This window comes from Phacochoerus africanus, chromosome 1 (genome assembly GCF_016906955.1).
Source record: "Phacochoerus africanus isolate WHEZ1 chromosome 1, ROS_Pafr_v1, whole genome shotgun sequence".
In the NCBI taxonomy this organism is placed as follows: domain Eukaryota; kingdom Metazoa; phylum Chordata; class Mammalia; order Artiodactyla; family Suidae; genus Phacochoerus; species Phacochoerus africanus.
The window spans coordinates 118,724,166-118,742,034 of record NC_062544.1 but is presented as its reverse complement, the minus strand read 5'-3'; the positions used below and the strand labels follow the sequence as shown (position 1 = coordinate 118,742,034).

The 17,869-nt window shown below is 40.1% G+C and overlaps 1 protein-coding gene and 1 non-coding gene across 6 annotated transcripts in view; one reads left to right on the top strand and one right to left on the bottom strand.

The window, feature by feature from the left end:
• CCDC66 (coiled-coil domain containing 66) overlaps nt 1-17,869 on the bottom strand; it is a 66,552-nt gene that overhangs the window by 30,697 nt on the left and 17,986 nt on the right. The gene's annotated exons all lie outside the window — the stretch shown is intronic.
• On the top strand, nt 13,881-13,987 carry LOC125113849 (U6 spliceosomal RNA). Its single transcript, XR_007131617.1, has one exon. It is a non-coding gene; the product is annotated as a U6 spliceosomal RNA (small nuclear RNA).

Sequence of the window (17,869 nt, the reverse complement as noted above, 5' to 3'; positions counted from 1 at the left end):
GCCTACGAAACATTCACAGCAACACATGATCCGAGCCGCATCTGCAACCTATACCACAGCTCACAGCAACACTGGATCCTTAACCCACTGAATGAGGCCAGGGCTTGAACCCGAGTCCTCATGGATACTAGCTGAGTTTGTTACCACTGAGCCATGAGGGGAATGCTCTGGACTTACATTTTATTATTTCAAAACTTACTACAAAGGTATGTTAATCAAAACAGTGAGACAGTGGCATAAAGTCATAAATACAGAACAATAGGATAGAATGAAAAGCCCAGAAATAAAACTCTTGCATATACAGTCAAATGATTTTAGACAAGGGTGCCAATGTGATTCAAGAGGGAAAAAACAGTCTTTTCAACAAATGGTGCTGGAAAACCTGGATATCCAAATGTAAAAAAAATGAAGCTGGACTCTTACCCTACACAACATACAAAAGTAAACAAAATGGATTAAAGATGTAAACATAAAACTATAAAACTCTTTTAGAAGAATATATACGGGAAAAGCTCCATGACATTAGGTCTGACAGATTTCTTGGCTATGACATCAACAGCACAGGTAACAAGAACAAAAACTAGATAAAGTGCACTTCATCAAAAGTAAAAACTTTTATGCATCAAAGGACAGTATGAAGTAAGTGAAAAGACACTCCTGGAATTGAAGAAAATATATGTGAACTATATATATGATGAGTTAATAGCCAGAATATGAAAAGAACTCCTACAATTCAACAACAAAAAAGTCCAATTCAAAAGTGGACAAACGACTTATAGGTATTTCTCTCCCCCCATCAGGAACCTAGTACAAGTCCCAGAATCAACTTTACACACCAGGGGGCAGTCACCAGAAGCAAGAGGAGTTACAATCCTGCACCCTATAGGAAGGAGACCACAAATACAGAAAGCTAAACAAAATTAAATAGTGGAAAAATACACTCCAGCTGAAGGAACAAGTCAAAAGCCCTGAAGAACAACTAAGTAAAATGAAAATAGGTAACCAACATGAAAAGGTCTTCAGAATAATGGTAGTAAGGATGATCTAAGAGCTTGGGAATAAAATAGAGGCAAAGATTGAGAAATTACAAGAAATGTTTAACAAAGAAATAGAAGATTTAAAGAACAGAAATGAAAAATACAATACTGAAATGTAAAATAAAAATACACTGGTGGAATTCCCATCGTGGCACAGTGGTTAACGAATCCGACTAGGAACCATGAGGTTGCGGGTTCGGTCTCTGCCCTTGCTCAGTGGGTTAACGATCCGGCATTGCCATGAGCTGTGGTGTAGGTTGCAGACGCAGCTCGGATCCCGCGTTGCTGTGGCTCTGGCGTAGGCTGGCAGCTACAGCTCCAATTAGACCCCTAGCCTGGGAAGCTCCATATGCTGCGGGAGCAGCTCAAGTAAAGGCAAAAAATGATAATAATAATAATAATACCTTAAAACTTCCCTAATATGGGAAAGGAAATATACACTCAAGTACAGAAAGCACAGTGGAGTACCATATAGGATAAACCCAAGAAGGACTATACTGAGACACATATAAATCAAACTTACCAAAATTAAAGATAAAGGGAAAAATAGTAAAAGCAACTATGGAAAAGCAACAAATAACATACAAGGGGAACTCCCATAAAGTTATCAGCTGATTTTTCAGCAGAAACTCTGCAAGCCAGAACAGAGTGGCATATTTTAAGTGACGAAACAGAAAAACTTACAACCAAGAATCTTTTACCCAGCAAGGCTCTCCTTCAGATTCAACAGATAAATCAAAAGCTTTATAGATATGCAAAAGCTTAGACACTTCAGCATCACCAAACCAGCTGTACAACACATGCTAAAGGAACTTCTCTAATCTGAAAAGAAAAGCCCACACTAGAAACAAGAAAACTAAAATTAAAAATCAGAAGGCTCATCAGTAAAGGAAAGAATATTGGAAAGGTGTTTGAAATTAAGAGACAAGCAACTGAAAACTGTCTTGTACATATACAGTCTGTTATATCAAAACCTCACAGTGGGGTTCCTGTTGTGGCTCAGCAGGAGAAAACCTGACTAGTATCCATGAGGATCCAGGTTCAATCCCTGGCCTCAGTGGGTTAGGGATCTGGCATTGCCAAGAGCTGTGGTGTAGGCTGCAGACACAGCTCAGATCCTAGGGTGGCACCTGCAGCTCTAATTCGACCCCTAAAGCTGGGAACTTCCATGTGCCACACACGTGACCCCCAAAAACAAACAAACAAAAAAACCCTCATGATAACTGCAAACCAAAAATCTACAATAGATACACAGGTAAAAAAAAAAGGAATCCAAAGACAACACTAAAGATAGTCAGCAAACTGCCAGAGAGGACTACATAGAGGAAGGAAAGAAAAAAGACTAAAAACAAAACAAAACAATGAACAAGATAGCAATAAGGACATACATATCAATAATTACCTTAAATGTTGATGGATTAAATGCTCCAACCAAAATACATAAAGTGGCTGAATGGATACAAAAACAAAACCTGTATATAGGCTGTCTATAAGATATCCACTTCAAATCTAAGGACATATGCAGACTGAAAGTGAGAGGATGGACAAAGTTATTCTAGGCAAACAGAAATCAAAAGAAAGCTGGGGCAGCAAAATCATATCAGACAAAATAGACTTTTAAAATAAAGATGGTTTCAATAGAAAGAAGGACACTACAGGGAGTTCCTGTCATGGCTCAGTGGTAACTAACCCAACTAGAATCCAGGAGGATGCAGGTTTGATCCTTGGGCTTGCTCAGTGGGTTAAGGATCCTACGTTGCTGTGAGCTGTGGTGAAGGTTCCAGGTGTGGCTCAGATCTGGCATCACTGTGGTTGTGGCATAGGCTGGCAACTATAGCTCCAATTAGACCCCTAGCCTGGGAACTTACGTATGTCGCAAGTGCGCCTCTAAAAAGACCAAAAAAAAAGACACTACATAATGATCAATCCAAGAAGAAAATCTAACAATTGTAAAAATATATGCACCAAATATAGGTGCACCTCAATATATAAGGCAACTGCTAACAGCCATAAATGGAGAAATTGACAATAAGACACTAATAGTGGGGACTTTTTAACACCCCACTTACAGCAAGAGGACAGATCATCAAGACAGAAAAATCAGTAAGGGAACACAGGCCTTCAACAATGCACTAGACCAGATGAAATTAATTGATATTTATAGAAATCTGCTTCCACCTGAAAGCAGAATACACATTCTTCTTAAGCACACACGAATCATTCTCCAGTATACATCAAATGCTGGGCCACAAATCAAGTCTCAGTAAACTGAATATAGAAATCATATTAACTATCTTTTCTGATCACAACACTAATAAGAGAAATCAACTACAAGAAAAAAAAACCCACTTAGAGACTAAACACTATACTACTAAACAAGGAATGGATCAACGAAAAACTCAAAGTAAAGTTCAAAAAAGACCTAGAACAAACAAAATCAAAAATATGACAACCCAAAACCTATATGATGAAGGTAAAGCAGTTCTAAGAAGCAATTTTACAGCAATGCAAGCTTACCTCAAGAAGCAAGAAAAGTATCAAACAACCTAACTTTACACCTAAAGCAACTACAGAAAGAACAAACAAAACACAATGTTATAAAAGGAAAGAAGTAATAAAGATCAGAGCAGAAATAAATGAAATAGAGATGAAGAAAACAATGGAAAAGATCAATAAAACTAAAAGCTGGTTCTTTGAAAAGATCAACAAAGTTGATAAAACTTTAGCCAGACTCTTCAAGAAAAAAAGGGAGAGGGCTCCAATCAATGAAATTAGAAATGAATGGAGTTCCTGTCGTGGCGCAGTGGTTAACGAATCCGACTAGGAACCATGAGGTTGCGGGTTCCGTCCCTGCCCTTGCTCAGTGGGTTAACGATCCGGGGTTGCCGTGAGCTGTGGTGTAGGTTGCAGATGCGGCTCGGATCCCACGTTGCTGTGGCTCTGGTGTAGGCTGGTGGCTACAGCTCCGATTCGACCCCTAGCCTGGGAACCTCCATATGCCGCGGGAGCGGCCCAAGAAATGGCAAAAAGACAAAAAAAAAAAAAGAAAAAAAAAGAAATGAAAAAAAGTTACAACTGACACTATGGAAATCTTCTAAGACTGACCAAGGAAGAAATAGAAAATATGAACAGACCAATCACAAGTACTGAAATTGAAACTGTAATTAAAAAACTTTCAACAAACAAAAGCCTAGGATCCAACGGCTTCGCAGGTGAATTCTCTCTAACACTGAGAGAAGAGTTAACACCTATCCTTCCAAAACTGCTCCAAAAAACTGCAGAGGAAAGAACACTCCTCAAACTCATTCTGAGGCCAGCAGCCTGATACCAAAACCAGACAGAGATGCTACAAAAAAAATTTTAGGCCAATATCACTGATGACTACAAATGCAAATATCCTCAGCAAAATACTAGCACACTTAATCCAACAAAATATTAAAAGGATCACACACCATGATCAAGTGGAATTTATTGAAAGACTTTCAATACCCACAAATCAATCAGTGTGATATACCACATAAACAAACTGAAGAATAAAAACCATATGATCATAATAGATGCAGGAAAAGCTATTCCATTTAGAATGAATAAGTAGGAGTTCCAGTCGTGGCTCAGTGGTTGACGAATCAGACTAGGAACCATGAGGTTGCAGGTTCGATCCCTGGTCCCACTCAGTGGGTTAAGGATCCAGCATTGCCATGAGCTGTGGTGTAGGTCGCAGACGCAGCTCAGCTCCTGTGCTGCTGTGGCTGTGGCGTAGGCCAACGGCTACAGCTCCAATTAGACCCCTAGCCTGGGAACCTCCATATGCCGTGGGAGTGGCCCTAGAAAAGTCAAAAAGACAACAACAACAACAACCAAAATAGAATGAATAAGTAATGAGGTCCTGCTGTATAGCACAGGGAATTATACCCAATTACTTGTGACACAACATGATATAAGATAATGAGAAAAAGAATGTATGTACATGAATGACTGGGTCAATCTGCTGTATAGCCGAAATTGACAGAACATTGTAAATCAACTATAATTTAAAAAGAAAACCGTCTACGTGTAGAACGAATCTCACAGAACACCTACTGACTGGTAGCAGAAAACCTTGTATTTCCAAAAGGGTGAAAAACCTCCATATAACTGGGTAGGACAAAAGGGTGGGGGTGGGAGCAGAGAGGAAAAAAGAACCAGGACCTAGAAGGTAGCTGTGAAAGAGGAAAGGATTCCACACTTGGAGGTCTCCCAACTGGTGGGGACTTTAGCCAGAACAGAGAGGGATCATCAAAGCCTTGAAAAAAAATTCAGCAGCTGATCTGAGGAAGGCAAAGCAGAAAGAGAGCTGCACAGACTGTCACTGCCATTGCCTGGCACACCCCAGCCAGACACACTGGGATCTGGGTGCTGAAACTCATCATCCAGAGGTCAGTCCTCGGGAAAGGACTATGCTTAGCTGCATGGAAACAGTCTGAAGGAACTAGGGAGTGGCACGCCACAGTTGAGGGAGTGTGGGAGGAGGCCTGGGTCTGCCACAGAAGCCAAGTGTTCTTGTTGGAGAGTGCGAGAGGAGTGGGGGCAAGACTGCTACAGGAACTTCTTTCTTTGCATGTGCTCAGGCTCTCAGAAGCAGGGAATCTGCTGTGTGAGGAGAAACGGCACAAAGTGCTACAGCCATCTTAGATTCTAGAGGCGGATGTAGCCTGCCTCCACTGAGGGTCCCCTGACCAGGCACCACCTGCCAGCCCTACTTCCCCCGAGTGTACAAGCCCACCCCATCACCTCTGTTGAGGGCCCCACAACCCACGCCACTCCTGCTGCAGAGAATTCTGTAACCAAACACCACCTGTTGTCCCCACTTCCCTGATAATGTGCAGGCCACACTGATGCCACTGCCAAGAGCCCCATGACTAGGTGCCACCCTCTGCCCCCACCTTTGAGGATTCATGACGATGTGGGTATTCATGAGGATGTGGGTTCGATCCCTGACTTCACTCAGTGAGTTAAGGATCTGGGCCAGGGGTTCAGTCGGAGCTACAGCTGCTGGCCCATGCCACAGCCACAGCAATGCTAGATCTGAGTTGCATATGTGACCTACCCCGCAGCTTGCGGCAACATCTTACTGAGGGGTTGTGGTTACTGTCAAGTGCCCCACAACTAGGCACTGCCCAAAATTCCCAATGCCAGGGGAGCACATGAGGGCCATGCATCTGCACACCCAGCATATACTGAGGACAGACATCATGCAATGGCCAGCATATGCTGAGGACAGACACCATAAGCATCCAAACCAAAAGCAGCCCTTGTGACAAAAAGCCAGTAAACCCACACAAGCTACCCAGGGACACTCCTGCATATAAACAGCATTCCAAGTCTACAGTACATAATAACTGCCCCTCACTCAGAGAATAAGAGCAGTATAGGCAAAATGAAGAAGCAGAGAAACTATTACCAGCTAAAAGAACAGAATTCCCCTGAAAGGAACAAACAATGAAACAAACCTCTTCAGTCTAATAGACATCAAGTACCAGAAGGGAGTAATGAAAACAATGAAGGAATTAAGAAAGGCTATCAAGCATGTGAGGGTGATCTGGCTGTGACATCTGTCACCCCAGTGATTGCCAGCATTGATTTGGCTGATCTGGCTGGCTAGGCGGATGTCCCTTTCCTCCCTCACTGCTCCACGTGCATCCCTCCCGAAGCTGCGTGCTCGGTTGAAGAGGACGACCATCCCCAATAGAGGAGGACTGCTCTTCGGTCAAGGGTATATGAGTAGCTGCGCTCCCCTGCTAGAACCTCCAAACAAGCTCTCAAGAAAGTCTATCAACAGAAATGCAGATTTCTGTAAAAAGGAACTAGAAACTAAAGGAGGATCCAAGACAAATAAGAAAATTCATTTGCCAAGATGAAAGCTGAGCTAAAGGCAATGAAAGGCAGAATGCATAATGCAGAAGAATGAGTGACTTGAAAGACAGAACAATGGATATAACCCAATTGTGACAGCAGACAGACAGCCAAATGAAAAAAAAAAAAAAAAAAAAGAAAGCAGAGCTCCTTTTGTGGCTCAGCAGGTTAAGAATCTGACGAGTATACATGAAGTTATGGGTTTGATCCTTGGCCTCACTAGTGGGTCAAGGATCTGGCTTTGCTGCAAGCTGTGGTGTAGGTCACAGACGTGACTCAGACCTGGCATTGCTGTGACTGTGGTATAGGCCAGCAGCTGTAGCTCCAATGCCCACCCCCAGCCTGGGAACTTCCATATGCTGCAAGTGCGGCCCTATTTAAAAAGAAAAAAAAAAAAAAAAGAAAGCCATGTAAAAGATCTGTCAGATAATAATACAAGGCCAGCCAATCTACACATAATAGGATCACAGAGGGAGAAGAAAGAGAAAAGGAGATTGAAAATGTATTTGCAGAAATTATGGCTAAAAATTACCCAAATCTAAAGAAAGAGATCTCCAGATATAGGAAGCACAGAGGACCCCAAACAAGATAAACCCAAACAGAATTACATCAAGACATATTATAATAAAAATGGTAAAAAAGCTGAAGATTCTAAAGGCAGCAAGAGAAAAGCAACAAGTACAGAGTAACTCCCACTCCACCCCCCCACCCCACCCCCGCAATAAGGCTATCAGCTGATTTCTCAACAGAAATGCTGCAGGCCAGAAGGGGGAGGAGAGACATATTCAAAATTCTGAAAGGGAAAAATCTGCAAGCTAGATTACTCTACCCATCAAGATTGTAATTCAAAAGAGGAGAAGAAATAATTTCTCAAACAATCAAAAACTGAAAGAATACAGTAATACTAAACCTATCCTTTTTTTCTTAATGGCTGCACCTGTGGCACATGTAAGTTCCTGGGCCAATGATCGAATCTGAGCTGCAGCTGTGACCTATGTCACAATTTCAGCAATGCTGGATCCTTAACCCACTGTGCCAGACTGGGGATGGAACCTGTGCCACAACAGACACAACACTGGACCCTTAACCCACTGTGCCACAGCAGGAACTCCTACTAAATTTATTCTAAAAGAAATATTGAAAGGTCTCCTCTAAGTAGAAAAGAAGTACAAAGATACAGGATGGAGGATATCACAACTAGAAAGCAGTCACTAAAAAAACCCGGTAAACAGATCAAAAAGAAAAATTTAAAACACCTATTTGTGAAAGTGATGGTAAGCACAAGGAAGAGCAAAAGGATAAGAAAGAAAATGTAAAAAAGGACATCAAAGTCATAAAATGTGGGGAAGTGTAAGAAAATCTAGACTTTTTTTTTAGAATGTGTTTGATGCTATATGACTATCAGTCTAAAGCAAGCATATATAGGAAGAGGTTATTATATTTGAAAATAAGAGCAAGAAGTAAAAAAAAACAGACTCACAAAAACCGAAAAGTAGAGGACTCAAGCATAACATAAAAGGAAATGATCAAACCACAAAAAGAAAAAGAAAGGAATAAAGGAGAAACAGAATCAACTGGAAAACAAGGATTAAAATCTTTAATAAAATCTTTTATTAAAGATTTTCCTTTTGGTGTGGCTGGTTAAGGACCCAGCAATGTCGTTACAGTAGTTCAGGTTGATGCTGTGGTGCAGGTTCAATCCCTGGCCCAGGGAAATTTCACATGCTGAGGGGGCAGCAAAAAACAACAACAAAAATAGCAATAAACACGTATCTATCAAAATGACCTTAAATGACAGGACTGAAAGCTCCAATTAAAAAACACTGAGTGGAAGACTGGATAAAAAATTAAGACCTACAACATGCTACCTTTAAAAGAGACCAAAGGCAAAGGACACACAAAGACTGAAAGTGAGGGAAGGGGAATTCCCACTGTGGTGCAGGGGGTTAAGAATCTGACTGCAGTGGCTCAGGTGGCTGCAGATGTGCAGGTTCGATCCTTGAGTTAAAGGATCTAGCATTGCCACACATGTAGCTTAGATTCGATCCCTGGCTTGGGAACTTCCATATGCTGCAGGTGCAGCTGTTAAAAAAAAAAAAAAAAAAAGGAGTTCCTGATGTCCTGATGTGGATCACTGGGTTAGGAACCCAACTAGTATCCATGAGGATATGGGTTCAATCTGGTTGGTTAAGGATTCCGTGTTGCTGCAAGCTGTGGCATAGGTCACTGATGTGGCTCAGATCTAGCATTGCTGTGGCTGTGGCACAGACCAGCAGCTGTAGCTCCAATTTGATCTCTGGCCAAGGAACTTCCATATGCCACAGGTGGGGAAAGAAAGAAAGAAAGGAAAGAAAGGAAGAAAGGAAGGGAAAGGAAGGGAAGAAAGGAAGAAAGGAAGAAAGAAAGGAAGAAAGAAAGAAAGGAAGGAAAGAAAGAGAAAGAAAGAAAATACAGGAGGGGATGGTAAAAGGTATTTCATGCAAATGAAAATGACAAGATGCAGGAGCTACAATACTCATATCAGACAAAACAGACTTTAAAACAAAGGCCATAAAGAAAGACAAAGGACACTATTTAATTATAAAAGTACCAATTTAACAATTTAATTCATCAACATAATATGCCCCTATTACAGGAGCACCCAAATACATAAAACAAATACTAACACATATAAAAGGAGAAATTGATGGAAATTCAATAATAGTGAGAAATTTTAACACCGCACTCACATCAATGGACAGATCTTCTAGACAGAAAATCAATAAGGCAACAGAGATCCTAAATGACACAATAGAACACTTAGACTTAATTGATATTTTCAGGACATTGCCTTAAAAAAAAATATATACATTCAAGTGCACATGGAACATTCTCTAGGACTGACCACATACTGGGACGCAAAACTAACATCAACAAATTTAAGCTTAAAGAAATTATTTCAAGCATCTTCTCTAACAAGGGCAAGAAACTAGTAATAAACCACAAAGAAATGAGAAAAAACTGACTACATGGAGACTAAACAACATGTTACTGAAAAAACAATGGGTTAACAAGGAAATCAAAAAGGAAATCAAAAAAATTCCCTGAGGAGTCACATTGTGGCTCAGCAATTAATGCACCTGACTAGCCATCCACGAGAATGTGGGTTCAGTCCCTGGTCTCACTCAGTGGGTTAAAGATCCAGAGTTGCCTGGAGCTGTGGTGTGGGTCACAGACACAGCATGAATCCCTAGTTGCTGTGGCTCTGGCATAGGCCAGCAGCTACAGCTCCGATTGGACCCCTAGCCTGGGAACCTCCATATGCCTCAAGCGTGGCCTTAAAAACACACACACACACAAAGGAAATCAAAAAATACCTAGAGGAGTTCCTGCCATGGCTCAATGGTAATGAACCCAGTTAGGATCCATGAGGATGAGGGTTTGATCCCTGGCCTCACTCAGTGGGTTAAGGATCTGGCATTGCCGTGAGCTGTGGTATAGGTCACTGACATAGCTCAGATCCAGCAATGCTGTGGCTGCTGTGTAGGCTGACAGCTGTAGCTCCAACTGGACCTCTAGCCTGGGAAAATTCCATATGTTATGGTATGGCCCTTAAAAAAAAAAAAAAATGCAAATAAAAGCAAAAAAATACCTTGAGACAAACACAACCATACAAAATCTATGGGCTGCCACAAAAGCAGTTCTTAGAAGGAAGTACAAAGCAATAAAGGCCTTCCTTAAAAAACATGAAAAATTTAAAATCAATAACCTAACTTACCAACTAAAAGAATCAGAAAAAAGCACAAAACAAAACATAAAGCCAGCAGAAGGAAAAAAATAATAAAGACCAGAGAGGGAATAAATAATACAGAGATTTTAAAAAAACAATAGAAGAAAACAATAAAACCAAGAGCAGTTCTAAGAAAAGGCAAACAAAATTGACAAACCTCTGGCCAGGCTCAACAAGAAGAAAAGTGAGAGAATCCAAATAAGCATTAATAACATATGAAAAAGGAGAAATCTCAACTGATAATGCAGAAATACAAAGCTCGTAAGAAAATACTATGAACAATTACATGTCAACAAATTTGACAAGCTAGAAGAAATGGATAACTTTCTAGAGACATATAGCCCACTAAAACTGAATCAAGAAGAAAGAGAGTTCTCCTGTGGTACAGTGGGTTAAGGATCTGGTGTTGTCACTGCTGTGGCTTGGAGTACTGCTGTAGTGTGGGTTTGAGCCCTGGACTGCGAAGTTCTAGATGCTGCAGGTGTGGGGAAAAAAAAAAATTGTTTGAACAAACCAATCACTAGAAGTGAAATTAAACATGTAATTAAAAAAACCTCCCTACAAACAAAAGTCCAGGACCAGATGGCTTCACAGGTGAATTCTAACCAAACATACAAAGAACCTATACCTATCCTTCTCAAACTCTTCCAAAAGACTGAAGAGAACATTCCCAAAGACACTCTAAGAAGTCAACACCACCCTAATATCAAAACCAAAAACACAACCAAAACAAAACAAAAAAACCTATTGGCAAATGTCTTTGATGAGTATAAATGAAAAAATTCTCAACTGGAATTCCTGTTGTGTAGAATCCGACTGCAGCTGCTGGGGTTGCTGAGGAGGTCAGGTTCTATTCCTGGCCTGGTACAATAGATTAAAGGATCTGGTGTTGCTGTACCTGTGTCATAGGTCACAGCTGCTGCTCAGATTCTATCCCTGAGCTGGGAACTTCCATGTGCTGCAGGTGCAGCCATTAAAAAAATGTTTTCAACACAATTTTAGCAAACCATACCCAACAACACATAAAAAAGATCATACACCACAACCAAGTGGAATTCATCCAGAGCTCACAAAGATGGTTCAACATACGCAAATCAATGTACAACACCACATTAATAAAAAGGCAAAACCATATCATCTCAATAGATGCAGAAAAAGCATTTGACAGAATTCAACATCCATTCATGAAAAACGCTTATCAAAGTAGATATAGAGGGATCATACCCACTAACAATGAAATATCAGAAAAGGAATATAAAAAAATACTATCCTTAAAATCACACCTGAGTTCCTGTCATGGCTCAGCAGTAACAAACCTGACTAGCATCCATGAGGACTCAGATTCAATCTCTGGCCCCATTCAGTGGGTTAAAGATCCAGTGTTGCTGTGAGCTATGGTGTAGGGTGCATACATGGCTGGGACCCACACTGTGTGGCTGCGGCATAGGCTGGCAGCTGGAGCTCCAATTCGAACCCTAGCCTGGGAACTTCCAAATGCCATGGGTATGGCCATAAAAAGACAAATGAATTAATAAATAATAAACCCCTCCCCCCCAAAAAAAATCTAGGGAAAAAATCTAACCAAGAAGGTGAAAGGCTTATGAGCTGAGAACTATAAAACATTAGTAAAGGAAATTAAAGAGGATTCACATAAATGGGAAGCTATGGTTCTTCTGTGGTTGGAAGAATTAATAGTTAAAATGGCCACACTACCCAAAGCAATCTACAGATTTTTTTTTTCTCCTTTTGTCTTTTTAGGGCCGTACCCAAGGCATATGGAAGTTCCCAGGCTAGGGGTCGAATCAGAGCTGTAGCACCAGCCTACACCACAGCCCCAGCAACATGGGATCCAAGGTACCTCTTCGACATACACCACAGCTCATGGCAATGCTGGATCCTTAACCCACTGAGCAAAGTCAGGGATCAAACCCACGTCCTTATGGACGCTGTTGGGTTTGCTAACCATTGAGCCACAATGGGAACTTCCCTACAGATTTTTTTTTTTCTTGGTTTTTAGGGCCACATCTGTGGCACATGGAGGTTCCCAGGCTAGGGGTCTAATCAGAGCTACAGGTGCCAGACTACACCATAGCCATACCAATGCCAGATCTGAGCTGTGTATGTCACCTATACCACAGCTCACAGCAACACCAGATCCTTAACCCACTGAGGCCAGGGATCGAACCCGTAACTTTACGGTTCCTAGTCAGATTCGTTTCCGCTGCGCCACGATGGGAAGTCCAGCAATCTACAGATTTAATGTGATCTTTATTAAAGTACTCATGACATTTTTCACAGAACTAGAACAAACAATTCAAAAATTTACATGAAACCATAAAAGACCCAGAATTACCACAGCAATCCTGAGGGAAAAAAACAAAGCAAGGGGCATAACTTCCTGGCTTCAGACAATATTACAAAGCTACAGTAATCAAAACAGCATGGTATTGGCACAAAAACAGATATATGGATCAATAGGAGAATAGAGAAACAAGAAATAAACCCCACACCTGCAGTCATTTCATCTTTGACAAAGGAGGCAAAAATATAAAATGGGAAAAAGTCTCTTCATCAAGTGGTACTAGGAAAATTTGACAGCTGCACATAAATCAATGAAATTAGAACACAACCTCACATCATGCACAAAAAAATAAACTCAAAATGGCTTAAAGATTTAAACGGAGAGCTCCAGTTGTGGCTCAGCAGGTTAAGGACCCGATGTAGTCTCTGTGAGGATTTGGGTTCAATCTCTGGCCTTGCTCCAATTTGCTCCTTGGCCTGGGAACTTGCATGTGCTCCAGGTAGGGCCATAAAAAAAGAAAAAAAAAAAGAAAAAAAAAGACTTAGCCATAAGACATGACACCATAAACCTCTAAGAAGAGAATACAGGCAAAACACTCGCATAAATTGTACAAAAGTTTTAAGTCAGTCTCTCAAGGCAAGAGAAATAAAAACAAAAATAAACAAATGAAACCTAATCAAACTTACAGGCTTTTGCACAGCAAAGGAAACCATAAACAAAACGGAAAGACAACTCAGAGAATGGGAGAAAATATTTGCAAACAAAGTGACCGACAAGGGATTAATCTCTAAAACAAACAGCTCATGCAGCTCAATACAAACAACCCAAATGAAAAATGAGCAGAAGACCTAATGAGACATTTTGTCAAAGAAGAGAACAGGTGCTTGCTTCAGCAACACATATACTAAAATTGAAACAATACAGAGTAGATTAGCATGGCCCCTGCACAAGGACGGCAGGTAAATCTGTGAAGTGCTCCATATTTTTTCAATATTCTGTGATAATCTATAAGGGAAAAGAATCTGCAAAAGAAGTGTGTATAGTAAAACTGAGTCACTTTGTTGCAAAGCAGAAATTAGCACATTGTAAATCAAATACACTTCAATAAAACTTTTAAAAATGAAACTAACAAACAAAAAAAGAATACATATTGGATGGCCAGGAGGCATATGAAAAGATACTCAACATCACTAAGTATTAAAGAAATGCAAATCAAAACTGCAGTGAGGTACCACCTCACAGTGGTCAGAATGGCCATTATTAATAAGTCTACAAATAACAAATGCTGAGGAGATTATGGAGAAAACGGAAAATTCCTAACACTGTTGGTGGGAATTTAAACTGGTATAACCACTAGAGAAAACAGTATGGAGGTTCCTCCGAAACCTGAGGATAGAGTTTCTATATGATCTAGCAATCCCACTTATGGGCATATATCCAGACAATACTCTCATTCAAAAAGATAAATGCACCTCTGTGTTCACAGCAGCACTATTCCCAATAGCTATGACATGGAAACAACCTCAATGTCTACTGACAGATGAATGGATTAAAAAGACGTGGTGCAGGGCTCCCATCGTGGCTCAGTGGTTAACAAATACGACTAGGAACCATGAGGTTGCAGGTTCGATCCCTGGCCTTGCTCAGTGGGTTAAGGATCTGACACTGCTATGAGCTGTGGTGTAGGTTGCAGATGTGGCTTGGATCTGGTGTTACTGTGGCTCTGGCATGGGCTGGCAGCTACAGCTCCAATTAGACCCCTAGCCTGGGAAACTCCATATACCTCAGGTGCAGCCCTAGAAAAGACAAAAAGACAAGAAAAAAAAAAAAGACGTGGTACATATATACAATGAAATACGACTTAGCCATAAAAACAAACAAAACAATGCCATCTGCAGCAACATGGGTGCAATCAGGGATTATTACATTGAGTAAGTTCAGAGAGAGAAAGACAAGTACCGTATAATATCAATGAACCTATTTACAAAACAGAAAGACTCACAGATATAGAGAATAGACTTGTGGCTGCCAAGGGGGAAGGGAGGAGTGGGATAGACTGAAGTTTGGGGTTAGTAGATATAAACTATTACATTTAGAATAGATAAAAAATAGGGTCTTACTATGCACAGGGAACTATATCCAATCTCCTGGTAGAGACCATGATGGAAAAGAATATAAAAATAGTGTATATATACATATGTATATATATATATATATATATAACTAAATCACTTTCTGTACAGCAGAAATTGGCACAACATTGTAAATCAACTGTAATTTTTTTAAAAGTAAAAAAAAAAATACCATATGATCCAGCAACTCCACTTACAAATATATTCCCAAAAGAACTACAAATACTGATATATTATCTGTATACCAAGGTTCATAACATCATTATTCTCAACAGCCAAAAAGTAGTAACAACTCAAATGGGCATCAATATCTGGATGAATGGATAAATAAAATGTAGTACTATACACATAGTGGAATATTTTCAGCCTTAAAAACACATGAAATTCTGATACATGTTACAACATGGACAAACCGTGAAAACATTAAGTGAAATATATCAGACACAAAAAGTACAAATATTGTGTAAGTCCACTTAAACATAACTAGAACAGCCAAATTTATAGACACTGAAAGTAGAATGGTGGTTTCCAGGGGCTCAGGGGAGGAGAAAATGAGAAGTTACTGTTTACTTGACATAGTTTCAGTTTGGAATGATAGAAGAATTCTGGGGACAGAGCAATGGTTGCAAAACAGTTAATGCACTTAATGCCACTGAAGAGTATACTTAAAAATGATTAAAATGGTAAATTTTATGTTATGTATATTCTACCACCACAAAAGGAAAAATTTAGAGGAATTTTGTTTCTGGTAGCAGTAAGAATCTAGAAGAATGACAACCTCAAGTTAGAAAGTACACTGGAATATACTCCCCTCACCCAAGAGGCTTCCCAGGAAGGGAAAGTCATTTGGGAAAGTCAAGTTTTTATGGAAGTGAGGTATTCTCAAAAAGGCTGAAGTGGTAAGTAAATGTCTTAGAAACACAAAAAAGGAATTTTAAGCTGCATAGTTAAAATATAAGAATGAGAAAATAGGGCTGTTTAACTGAGGGAGAGGGGGTAAAATTTAGAATCAAGTAGAGGAGAGAGGAAAGGAAGATGGTGAGAGGATTGACTCTTTTTTTTTTTTTTTTTGGCTTTTCTAGGGCCGCTCCTGCTGCATATGGAGGTTCCCAGGCTAGGGGTCTAATAGGAGCTGTAGCCACCTGCCTACACCAGAGCCACAGCAACACAGCATCCGAGCCTCGTCTGCGACCTAACACCATGGCAATGCCAGATCCTTAAGCCACTGAGCAAGGCCAGGGATCGAACCTGTAGCTTCATGATTCCTAGTCAGATTCGTTAACCACTGAGCCACAACAGGAACTCTGAGGATTGATTCTTAACAGCATCAGAATGGACCTGCGCTTTTTAAAAGTGTAACTAGAGCAAACCTTCATTAAACACTTGGTATTTATGTCAGCTATGTTTCTAAGCATTTTATACGCATTACCTTATTTTATAACAAAACTAGCTTTGATGATTGTGTTTGCAACTAAATTTCTGCTCCTCTCAATAACAAGAAGAGGTTAACTTAATATTCAAATAATATAAATGTGGCTGGCTAGGATTTATGAAACTAATCACTTTCAGGTACTTAAGGATGATTTTTTTTGTTACACAGTTCGTTCTTGTCCCCTCAGCACTTCTCCTTTATTTTAGTGCACTCATACCCAAATACAGAGAAACTAAACTTAAATAGTAAAAATAAGCACAGTTAATCATACTTTAGAGTTCTAGGTTATCTAGCCCTGGATTTAGTGTATGTTTTCCTTTCTAATCTTTCATCCCAAATCCTCTGACTCCAAAATATAAATATCTTTATTGGTTTTTAGATTAAAAAAGAAAGAAAAGACACATGCTATTTTTTTTTCTTTTTTTTGCTTTTTACGGCTGCACCCACGGCACATGGAGTTTCCCCAGTTAGGAGTCTAATCGGAGCTACAGCTGCTGGCCTACACCATAGCCATGACAACATCAGATCCAAGCTACATCTGCAACCTACACCACAGCTCACAGCAACGTCAGATCCTTAACCCACTGAGAGAGGCCAGGGATTGAACCTGAAACCTCATGGTTCCTGGGTGCATTTGAATCTGCTGCACAACAATGGGAACCTCCTATTATTTTTTTTAAAAATGCAAAAAACTCTAAAAAGTCACTTAAATGGTTAATTTTTTTTTTTTTCCTTTTAGGGTCACACCTGTGGCATATGGAAGTTCCCTGGCTAAGGGTCAAATGGGAGATGTAGCTGCGGGCCTATGCCACAGCAACACAGGATCTGAGCTGCATCTGCGACCTATATCACAGCTCACTCACAGCAACACTGCATCCTTAACCCACTGAGCAAGGCCAAGGATAGAACCCACATCCTCATATATCCTAGTCAGATTTGTTTCCACTGAGCCACAAAGGGAACTATTTGCATTAACAATCATAGACTGGATTAATCCCAGATAATCAATGAGCTAAAAAACATGCAAAATAAGCACCAATAAATGACACACTAACATTTCAACTGACATTTTGGTGACAGAAATACCTAATCATTTTAGCATTAAAGGCTTTTTAATCTTAATGTTGAAATGTAAGAAAGTTTACAACTGATTGTCACCAACTTTGTGAACAGCTGTATTTGTAGTTTTTAGTAGAATCTGTATGCGTCAAAATCTAAACTTTAAAAACTTAAAATTATCACCCACAACTAGTTTTCCAAAATGAATTCTAGCAAGACTAACTTACTGCCTTTTAACAGTTAGTC